Genomic DNA, 10,953 nt, shown 5'->3' on the forward strand with positions numbered 1-10,953 from the left:
GAGTGATGAAAGTTTAGTATATGATTAAAAGAGCTAAGCATTTCTTACTCCTTGGCCGAAAAATGAAGAGGAAACATTTATTGAAGAGGAATTATACAGATCGGAGTCTGACTACAGGTAATGAGACCTTTTCTTGCTGTTATTATGTTGCTAAAAATAGAGAAATGTAGGACAAATATCAGAAAGAAAACTTACAATGGAAGAAAAGGAGAAAAGAGCCATCCCTTGGGATACTGAAAATAAGCACGAGATATTGCAAAAAATCAATCCTACAGCAGCAAAACTTCTGACTAGAGGACATACCACTGTGTGTATTGTAAGCAGCTCTGAGCATCTGTGCTGTGTTTATTATAACAATGTCTTTATTATTGCGCTGGGGCCTCTTGGGGCTACTGTTTATGACTATGACTCTATGGCACTGAAGTGACACCAGGAAGTCAACTCTACTATAATGTTTCTAATACTCTTTTTGACAGACCCAGAAATTTCTCTGCAGCAAACTCCTGGTACTCTTGCTCAGGCTGAGTGACACATCACCTCTCATAATGTCCTGGTGAGTTTGGGGTGCTGTGTGGTAGAGAAGAGCATTGGGTTATTTGTCCAACTATGATTTCCTTGTATTCCATAATTACTCATTTGCTAAAGATTCAGTTACCCATTTGGAAACCTGGTTTCATAAACTAATTTCTGCAGATGCCAGACTTCTGGCCAACCATCTGATACTTGCACCCTGCCATATGGTTACCCATATGTAACCATGTTAATGGCAATAAAAATAAAGATATAAAAAAAAATAAAACAGATAGAATCATAGAACCATAAAATGGTTTGGGTTGGAAAGGACCTTAAAGATCATCTAGTTCCAACCCCCCAGCCATGGACAGGGACACGTTCCACTAGACCAGGTTGCTCAAAGCCTCATACAACTTGGCCTTGAACACTTCCAGGGATGGGGCATCCACAGCTTCTCTGGGCAACCTGTTCCAGTGCCTCTCCACCCTCACAGTGAAGAATTTCTTCCTTATATCTAATCTAAATTTACCCTTTTTCTATTTAAAGCCATTACCCCTTGTCATATCACTACACGCCCTTGTAAAAAGGCCCTCTCCAGCTTTCATGTAGGCCCCCTTCTGGTACTGGAAGGCTGTCATAAGGTCTCCCTGCAGCCTTCTCTTCTCCAGGCTGAACAACCCCAACTCTCTCAGCCTGTCCTCATAGGAGAGGTGCTCCAACCCTCTGATCATCTTTGTGGCCCTCCTCTGCACCCTCTGCAACAGGTCCATGTCCTTCTTAGGTTGGGTCTCCTGAACTGAATGCAGTACTCCAGGTAGGGTCTCACGAGAGTAGAGTAGAGGGGAAGAATCACCTCCCTTGACCTGTTGGTCATGCTTCTTTTGATGCAGTATACAGCTGGCTTTCTGGGTTGTAGGTGCACATTGTCAGGTCATGCTGAGCTTCTCATCAACCAACATCCCTAAGGCCTTCTCCTCAGGGCTGCTCTGAGTCCTTTCTCCACCCATTCCGTACTTGTGCTTGGGATTGCCCCGACCTTGCAACGTGCAGGACCTTGCACTTGGCCTGGGTGAATTTCTTGAGGTTCGCACAGGGCCACCTCTCCAGCCCATCAAGGTCCCTCTGGATGGCATCCCTTCCCTCCAGCATGTCGACTACACCACACAGCTTGGTGTCATCAGCAAGCTTGTTGAGGGTGCACCCAATCCCACTGTCCATGCTACCAACAAAGACGTTAAACTCTGCCGGTCCCGATACCAACCCCTGAAGGATGTCACTTGTCACTGATCTTCACTTGGACATTAGACCATTAACCCGTTGAGTGCAACCATCCAGCCAATTCCTTATCCACTGAGTGTCCATCTGTTAAATCCATGCCTCACCAATTTAGGGACAATGATGTTGTATGGGACTGTTGTGGTTTAGTTGGCAACTCGTCCCCACACATCTGCTTGCTCACTCCCCCACCAGTGGGACAGGGGAGAGAATCAGAAGGGTAACACTCATTGGTTGAGATAAGAACAGTTTAATAATTAAAATAACAACAAAAATGCAATGGAAAGGAAAACAATGAGACGCATGAAAACCCGGGGTGGGGACGAGGGAAGGGGAATGAACCACTGAAACAAACAGCACGTGATGCAGCCGCTCACCGCCCGCCGACTCAATGCCGCCAGTCCCCAGGCCACAAATGCTGCCCCCCACGCACCAACTGCCCAGGTTAATGCACTGGTCATGGTGTCACGTGGTATGGGATGAACATCCCGTTGGCCAGTCGGGGTCAGCTGCCCCGGCCGTGGCCCCGCCCCTCCCAGCCCCCCGCCCACGTGGCAGAGCGCGGGAAGCTGGAAAGGTCCCTGACCACCACAGGCACTGCAGTGACGAGAATTAACCCTTTCTCAGCCTAAACCAGCACAGGGACAATGTCAAATGCTTGGCATGTGTCCAGGTAGATGACTGTATTGGGTTTGCATGGCAAGGTTTCGGTAGTGGGGAAGGGGCTACAGGGGTGGCTTCTGTGAGAAGCGCTACAAGTTTCCCTCGTGTCCTGTCCGATAGAATCAATGCCAGCTGGCTCCAAGATGACTTACCACTGGCCAAGTCAGAGCCAGTCAGTGACTGTGGTAGCTTCTCTGGGATAACAGATTTTAAAAGGGGGAAAAAAAAAACCTGTGCAACTGCGGCAGGTGACAGGAGTAAGAACATGTGAGAGGAACAACTCTGTAGGCACCAAGGTCAGTGAAGAAGGGAGAGGAGGTGCTCCAGGTGCCAGAGCAGAGATGGAGATTCCCCTGCAGCCTGTGCTGAAGACCATGGTGAGGCAGGCTGTGCCCCTGCAGCACATGGAGGTTAACAGTGGAGCAGATATCCACCTGCAGCCTAGGGGGTTCCAACACCGGAGCAGGTAGATGCCGAAAGGAGGTTGCGATCCTGTACGAAGCCTGTGCTAGAGCAGGCTCCTGGCAGGACCTGTGGCCCCATGGAAAAAGGAGCCCACACTGGAGCAGGTTTGCTGGTAGGACTTGTGACCCCATGGGGGACCCACACTGGAGCAGTCTGTTCCTGAAGGACTGCAGCCAGTGGTAGGGACTGACATTGGAGCATTTTGTGAAGAACTGTGGTCCATGGGAAGGACCCACAATGGAGAAGTTCATGGGACACCATGCTGGAGCAGAAGAGTGTGAGGAGCCCTCCCCCTGAGGAGGAAGGAGCAACAGAGACAACGTGTGATGAACTGACCACAACCCCCATTCCCCATCCCCCTGTGCTGCTCATTGGGGGAAGAGACAGAGAAAACTGGGAGTGAAGTTTATCCCAGGAAGAAGGGAGGCGTGGAGAGAAGGTGTTTTAAGACTTGGCTTTATTTCTCTTCACCGTATTCTGTTTTGACTGGTAAAAAATTAAGCTAATTTCCCCAAGTTGAGTCTGGTTTGCCCATGACAGTAGTTGGCAAATGATCTTTTGCTGTCCTTATCTAGACTCACAAGCCTTTCGTTTTATATTCTCTCCCCTGTCCAGCTGAGGAGGGAAAGTGATAGAGCAGCTTTGGTGGGCACCTGGCAGCTAACCATGGTCAACTCACCACAATGAGTGAGTTGCTCTTCCCTTATCCACCCACACTGTAACCCCATTGTACAAGGGCACCAAATTTATCAGGCACTATTTGCCCTTAGTGAAGCCATGTTGGCTGTCACCAATCACCTTATTTTCCACGTGCCTTAGCATAGTTTCCAGAAGGATCTGATCCATGATCAAGAGTCATCTGGACAGGGTGCTGGGCCATCTTGTTTAGACTCTGCTCTTCCTAGAAAGGTTGGACTAGATGATACCTGAGGTCCCTTCCAACCTGTGATTCTGTGATTCTGTGATGATCCTGCTAGACACAGAAGTAAGACTGACTGGCCTGTAGTTCCCCAGGTCTTTCTTTTTCCTCTTTTTAAAAATGGGGTTATATTTCCCCTTTTCCAGTCAGTGGGAACTCCACCAGACTGCCACAACTTCTTGAATATGATGGATAGCAGCTCAGCAACTTTATCCGTGAGTTCCCGCAGGACCCACAGATGCATCTCATCAGGTCCCATGGACTTGTTGTGCACCTTCAGGTTCCTTAGATAGTCTCAGACCTGATCTTCTCCTACAGTGGGCAGTTTTTCATTCTCGCAGTCCCTGCCTTTGCCTTCCACAACTTGGGCAGTGTGGTTTGAGCACTTGCCGGTGAAGATTGAAGCAAAAATGTCATTAAGTACGCCAGCCTTGTCCATGTCCCAGGTAACCAGGGCTCCCATTTGCTTCCAGAGAGGGCCCACATTTTCCCAGTCTTCCTTTTATCACCAGCGTCCCTATAGAAGCTTTTCTTCTGGCCCTTGATGTCGCTGGCCAGATTTAATTCCATTAGGGCTTTAGTTTTCCTAACCTGATCCCTGGCTGCTTGGACAATTTCTCTCTATTCCTCCCAGGCTACCTGTCCTTGCTTCCACCCTTTTTAAAGCTTCCTTTTAGTGTATGAGTTTGTCCAGGAGCTCCTTGTTCATCCTGGCATTTTTGCCTGACTTCTTTGCTGGGATGCATCACTCCTGAGCTTGGAGAGGGTGATCCTTGAATATTAACCAGCTTTCTTGGGTGCCTCTTCCCCCCAGGGCTTTATCCCATGGTATTCTACCAGGCAGATCCCTGAAGAGGCCAAAGCCTGCTCTGCTGAGGTTTGGGGTAGTGACTTTGAACTGTACCATTTCATGGTCTCTGCAGCCAAGGCTGCCTTTGAGCTTCACATTTCCCACCAGCCCCTCCTTGTTGGTGAGAACAAGGCCCAGCATAACACCTCTCCTTGTTGGCTCTTCTATCACTTGGAGAAGGAAGTTATCACTAAACATTCCAGGAACCTCCCAGATTGCTTATGCTCTGCTGTGTAGTCCCTCCAACAGGTGTCAGGGTGGTTTAAGTCCTCAGTGAGGATGAGGGCTTATGAATGTGAGACTGCTCCTATCTGTCTATAGAGGGCCTCATCTACTCAGTCTTCCTGGTTGGGTGGCCTGTAGTGGAGCCCCACTGTAATGTCACCTGTCCCTGCCCTCCCTTTAATCCTGGATAGTTGAGCTGTTTGACACTAAGGTAATTCAGTTTCCTCTTCAAAGGCAAATAAAAGAGCGCACCATATACTTCCCATGGAAATCACAGGAAAAGCATAAACAACGGTTTAGCTAAAACACTGAACCTGTCACAGAGTCTCTAATGACTCCTTGTTATGAAAAACCTTGTAGAATATTAGCTCTGCTTAAAGAGGCAGTTTCAAGAACAGTGAAAAACAGAGGAACAAACTCTCCCAATGTATCACCCCTGAAATCTTCCAGCATCTGGTGCAAAGTTTTTAAAAGCTGCTGAAAAAGGTCACAGAAACTGTCACTCACAGAGTCTTTCAGTGCTTTCAGCCCCACTACCATGCAAACGGCACTTCAGGGCATTTCTCCTCACTCTCCCTCCTATTCCTCCGGAGAAGGTCTGCTGGGCAGACAGCAGTGACCAAGGAAATCAGCAGGACTGTCATCTGCAAGCCATTCACTGCTAATGGAAAATGTTGCCAGAAAGGACTGCAGCTTGATAGATGAGGAGAGTCTGTACCTCACAACCCAAGTGATACGCACCCTGAGGCGTTACAGTGATGTGCTGCGAAAAGCCTGGATTCGGTGTCTCGGCCCCAGTGATGCTGGCTAAGTGAATGCCCCATCAGCTCAGTGGCTGTAGCCACGAGGGGGGAATGAGAACAATAACCCCCAGGAAACTAGCAGGGAATATCCAGTACAGCAAGGATCTACAAGGTGGGAGCAAAAGCACTTTTTACTTAGGAACCACTCAGGTCTTGTTTTTCTTCTAGAGTGAAAGGGTTTCAGTGAAATCCCATATTGTATGTCCCATTGGAGCACAAGGGTTTCAACTGCAATTCTACATCTAACAAAACTCTGCCTATAGGGTTAGATTTTGCCACCCCACTTGGTCACTGTTGGCAACACCAGTATGAGTCTCTTTTACTCTCTGAGGTTCTCGTATTTCATACACATCTGTAACATATGAACAAATAGCATCCTTCCAAAAGACTGTCCTCCAATACTCTAATTTCTGTAAAGGTTTGTTGGATTTTCCAGGGTTTGCTACCCATGGCAGGACAGTTTGGAAAAAAAAATGTTAATATACACTGGTCATTCTGGAAGTAGATAAGCACTAATGTTGTACATTTAAACTATCTTTGGTAAACAAATTACTAAAAGCAAGTTGCCACAAATAAATAATATGACCACTAATAAGTAACAGTAAGGAGGAATGATTTCTGTATGCACTACATGGTTGCATTTTCATATTGACTAGACTAGTTTATGAGCTACATGTCAACTGTTTACGATTAGGGCTGCTTCTGTATTTAAGTGGTGTATACTATAAAATTCATTGGATTTAAACTGCTATCTGTGTTCTGTCTCATGTAAGGGCTGATAGACACCCTTAATTTGTAAACATTAGCACAACGAGATGCAGTTGCAGAAAATGTAATTGGATCATCTTTGTATTTTATGTCAGCATGTCTAAGTGCTGTTAAAGGATGCACGATGCATACAATGCGATCTGACAGCAAATAGAGTAGCTGCTGTAGGCATGACAAATAATAGCAGACTTCACTTTTCATTGTCATTTTTTCATAGGCAATCTCCAGTAAACAAGAAAGCTATAAGACTGCCTAGAAACTTAATGGTTTTAAAACCTTACTTATATTATGTCCATAATCACAGTTCCATTTGGAAAACATGGAAGGCTGTCTCTGTTTCCAACCAGAGAAATTCTGGTTTAATAACAATCTTATCTTCACTTATTATTGCCTTGAAATTCAAAACATATATCATGAAATGATATGAAAGACTCAGAATATGTTATATTTTTTAACTCAATATTAGTCTATCAATAACACAAGTTAATCATTAACAGCATTTGCTATCTGCATTTTTAAGGAGCTCATTAGCGTCATCACTACACACAGTTGTATAATTTGAAGATTACTTTAGTCTTCTGCTGACAGCATGAGGCATCTTCCCTTCATTCACATGGTCTCCTTGCTTCAAAATAATTGACTTGGGGCAAATAAATTCTGGGAGTATTTTCCAAGGATCTTGCTTCCAGCTTAGCTGTTGAAGAACAGACCGTGGAAAATTATGAGTCTTGTGTTACGATCTGTGCAGGTGAGATATCCTTCAAGCTCCAAGGATGAAGCTGCTTTACAAAAGTGGAAAAGCTGCTACTGACTGTGGAGTGTAACAGCCAGCTTCCCAGACCGCTCTCTCCCTTCTTAGTGCCTTTAGCATCAAGAAAAATGAAGGTATTTTAATTACATTTGTGTTTCTCATTACATACTAGGGCACACACATTATCTGAGTGGAAGGCACTGAAAGGGATGATGCTGCTGGTAATGGTTGCATTAAGAAGTAAGGAAGTCTCTCTCCAAGGAAACCTCTTCTTTTACTAGAACTCTTATCTGACAGACTCCTTCATTTTTGCCACTTGCAGTAAGTTTATCTGATTTTTGTATTTACTTTGTGTTTAACAAATACCTTAAAAAAATCCCAACTCAAACTATTTTGTGGATTTCCCTTTTTTTTTTTTTTGTCTCTCATCAAACAGATGTAAAACCCACATAAACTGGGTTTGGGTGGGTTTTTGGGTTCTGCTTTCATTGCATTGCTGTATCTTATCCTCCCTTTAAAACATGAAGCAAACTAAAGTCATTCCTCTGTAGAATATGAGGGCTGGAATGCAGAAAAAGCAGAGGGCACCTAGGGATGAGTAAGTTCAAAAGAGCACGGGGAGCAACAGACCAACTGAATTTTGTTTTGTTAATTTAGGACCTGCTTTTTTTGATCAAGAATAGTCTCCCTCAGAATGCATAGCACAAGTGGAGTCCTTAATTTTCCAGCTGATTCATAAATGCAAGTGTGTGAGAAGGCCTTTACAAGACATTTATGCTAATGAGGTTTCAGTAGAAATACCTGCAAAACCATTCTTCCTCTATGTTCATCAAAGACATACAGATGCTATATGCTGTAATTCATGCACTGCCAAACACTCCCCTTGTTTCAGTGCAGTGAAGTGCAGTCTAACAGCAGAGCACACCTGTGCAGAATGCTGCCTGTACAGCAATGACTAAAATAAAACAAAAATCCAGAAAAACCCATGTGCTCAATTTATTGTATTTCATTTATGAGCCTGACAACTTATAAGAACACCCAAAAGAGTTTGTGAGCATACTTCTCTTTTGAGAAGGTACATGCAAATTACACTAATTAAAACAATTGTTCCACCACAATTTTAAGAGATCTTGAACGACAAACAGAAAAGCAAGCAGGTAGGGAAAAAATATGAAGTATTTTATCTGTAAACTTTTCAGGTGCACAATACTTACAAATGGCAAATTTAATTTCTGGATGCCCTTGAGGATTCAAAAAGTTCTGAGCCTTGCAGAACTGAGGCAGTGGTTATAAACTGTCTGGTGGAAGGCAGCTCCCGGAACATCAGGCAGTTGCTTTTTATTTCAGATGCCACCAAAAACCAGACCTTTTTCATTCTGCTGATAAGTAACTAAACATTTATATATAAAGCACTTACAGTAGGAATTTCAATCATCCAGCCTAGTATTTACAACTAGACTATACAACCCCTCAGTGCAGCCTACTTAAAACTGCCTATAAGAGAATTCATTACTTTCTGTGCATTAACCTCCTTCTGCCTGTTATGATTCTCTCTTAGCTGTTGTGTCTGATGGCTATTGGCTTTGTATCTTTTATCTTAGAATCAAATTATTTTCCTCTGCCTGCAATATGTACTTATTGCAGGGAATAACTGCTCCAAACAAAAAGGTAGGAATTCATCATGGATTTAAGCATTCTTTCTTTATTACATAAAAGCCAGAAATGCAGGCCTGAATTACCATCTATTTTATTTCTGTTAAACTAAAGAGATGCAGTGAAAGATACTGCACAGGTCCCCAAAATAGATAGCAATCTTGGGTTAAAATGAAGTCAAGAATTTTTCGGTGGATAAACATACTCAAAATCAGATAAGAGCAGGAACTGGAATTCTCCTTCCTTGGAAAAGTCTGAAACATGAAAACTCTTTCTAAAATGAAATTTTTAAAAAGTGTTGACATTTCTCATGGAAAGAAAATTTTAAATCTTTAATGGAAAATTCAGGAACTGCATTCCTTTCCTTCCTTTTCAAAAAGTGGCCAACCACCTTGGGCTCTCCAGAATCTGGAAACCTACCAAATAGGGATATTTTTTAGAGAAAAAAGGCAGACAACTTCACTGGAAGACAGGAAAGCTTTAGCCACAGAATAGTCCTCCGACAGGCTTCCTCTACAAGCACTGAATGTACCAGGACTTTGTTTCTCAAGCCTATGAGAGTAGAAGGGAACATCCAGAGGGCACTATTTTATCACAGTTATGGAACAACTCAGCTAACTTTCTTACCAGGTCTTGAAAAGCTCTGAAGTTATGCAAGTGGGGCTTCACAGGGATTATATCTTCATTATGAGAAGAGATTAAGGATGATCAAACTCTTAGTAGATGAAGTATTATATTTGATTATTGAGTCATTTTTAAACTGATTTCTAGAATATTTTCATTGACTATTCCTTTTTTCATTGCAGTACCATTTCCAAAATTTAGGTTTAACAGTAACTCTTTAAGGCTTTTCTTGAAATGACCAAGTGAAACTGTCAAACGTGCAAAAACACTGTCCAAAAGATGGGTCACTTCATAAAAATTCTGAAATTGTTTTAGTCAATGTAGAAAATTAATGACAAAAATACAAATAATTTGATGACATTATTTCATGTTCTTTTGACAACAGCAATGGCTTTATTAATTCATAAATTAAATCAATACAAAATTACATTCATGGAAAAACTTATATAGAAATTAAATCTGTTAATGAATCATCAGAAAAGAATAAATAAACCTGAACATCACATGTGTCACACCCACTAGGAAGCCCTTTCTGAGCATTATGCAAGCCTTCCAGAAGAGCAGGATTTTGAGGAAAAAAAAACCAGTGAGGAAGACCTTCTGCTGGACAGACATCTGGACAGAAATCTACCACAGGAACAGAGAAAAGATAAGAACACGAAAATAACTCTGCAAAAAGTTCAGGTCCGTTGACTCATACATGAACATGAGAATGCTCTTTTCTTACTCCTAAATATTGGCAGAAAAGTTTAAATGGGACAAACTGTGATTGCATTTACCTGTACATCAAGGGATCAGTCAGTGAGTGACGAGGAGGAGAAAACACTGGAGACAAGGAAGAAGTAGTGCCAAGAAACACGTAATATCTCATCCAGCAATCATGTTCAGATGTATCCAGATGTCAGTGCAGTTTGAAACTAAAGACTGCATTTATTTTTGCATTGACCCTTCTTCTGATGGAAGAATATTTTCCAAAACCCTCTCAGGAGCAGGAACAATCAGGGAAGGGGAGCTCAGCTGCCTGGGGGTGGAGGAGCTGGAAGCCACAGGAGCAGTCTTTCCCATTAGTGTCTCTACTCTGCTGAGAGTTCTAGGACCAAATCCCTTAATGTCCCCTTTTGGATGAATCCACATCTGGTCCAACAGAGCGATCTGAGAAAAACTCTGGCCAGATACAACTACTAGCGTGTCTGATCCAATAATGGTTTTTGCAGGAAACAGTATAAAATTTTTCTTTCCCTTGCTTTGCCTATATTTACATACAGAAATGTTCATGTCAATGTTAGCATTTCTTTCGTGACCAACAATAGAGAAAGGGGAAAAAAAGGAAAAGCTAGAGTGAAGCCACTAACCATTTCTTTATAAATTTTTATTAGAAATCCTCTCCTCAAGGTAATTGGATCATTTCCCTTATCCACAGAGCTGAGACAAAGAAATAACAAAA

The sequence above is a fragment of the Phalacrocorax carbo genome, chromosome 3, assembly GCF_963921805.1.
Source record: "Phalacrocorax carbo chromosome 3, bPhaCar2.1, whole genome shotgun sequence".
Lineage (NCBI taxonomy): Eukaryota > Metazoa > Chordata > Aves > Suliformes > Phalacrocoracidae > Phalacrocorax > Phalacrocorax carbo.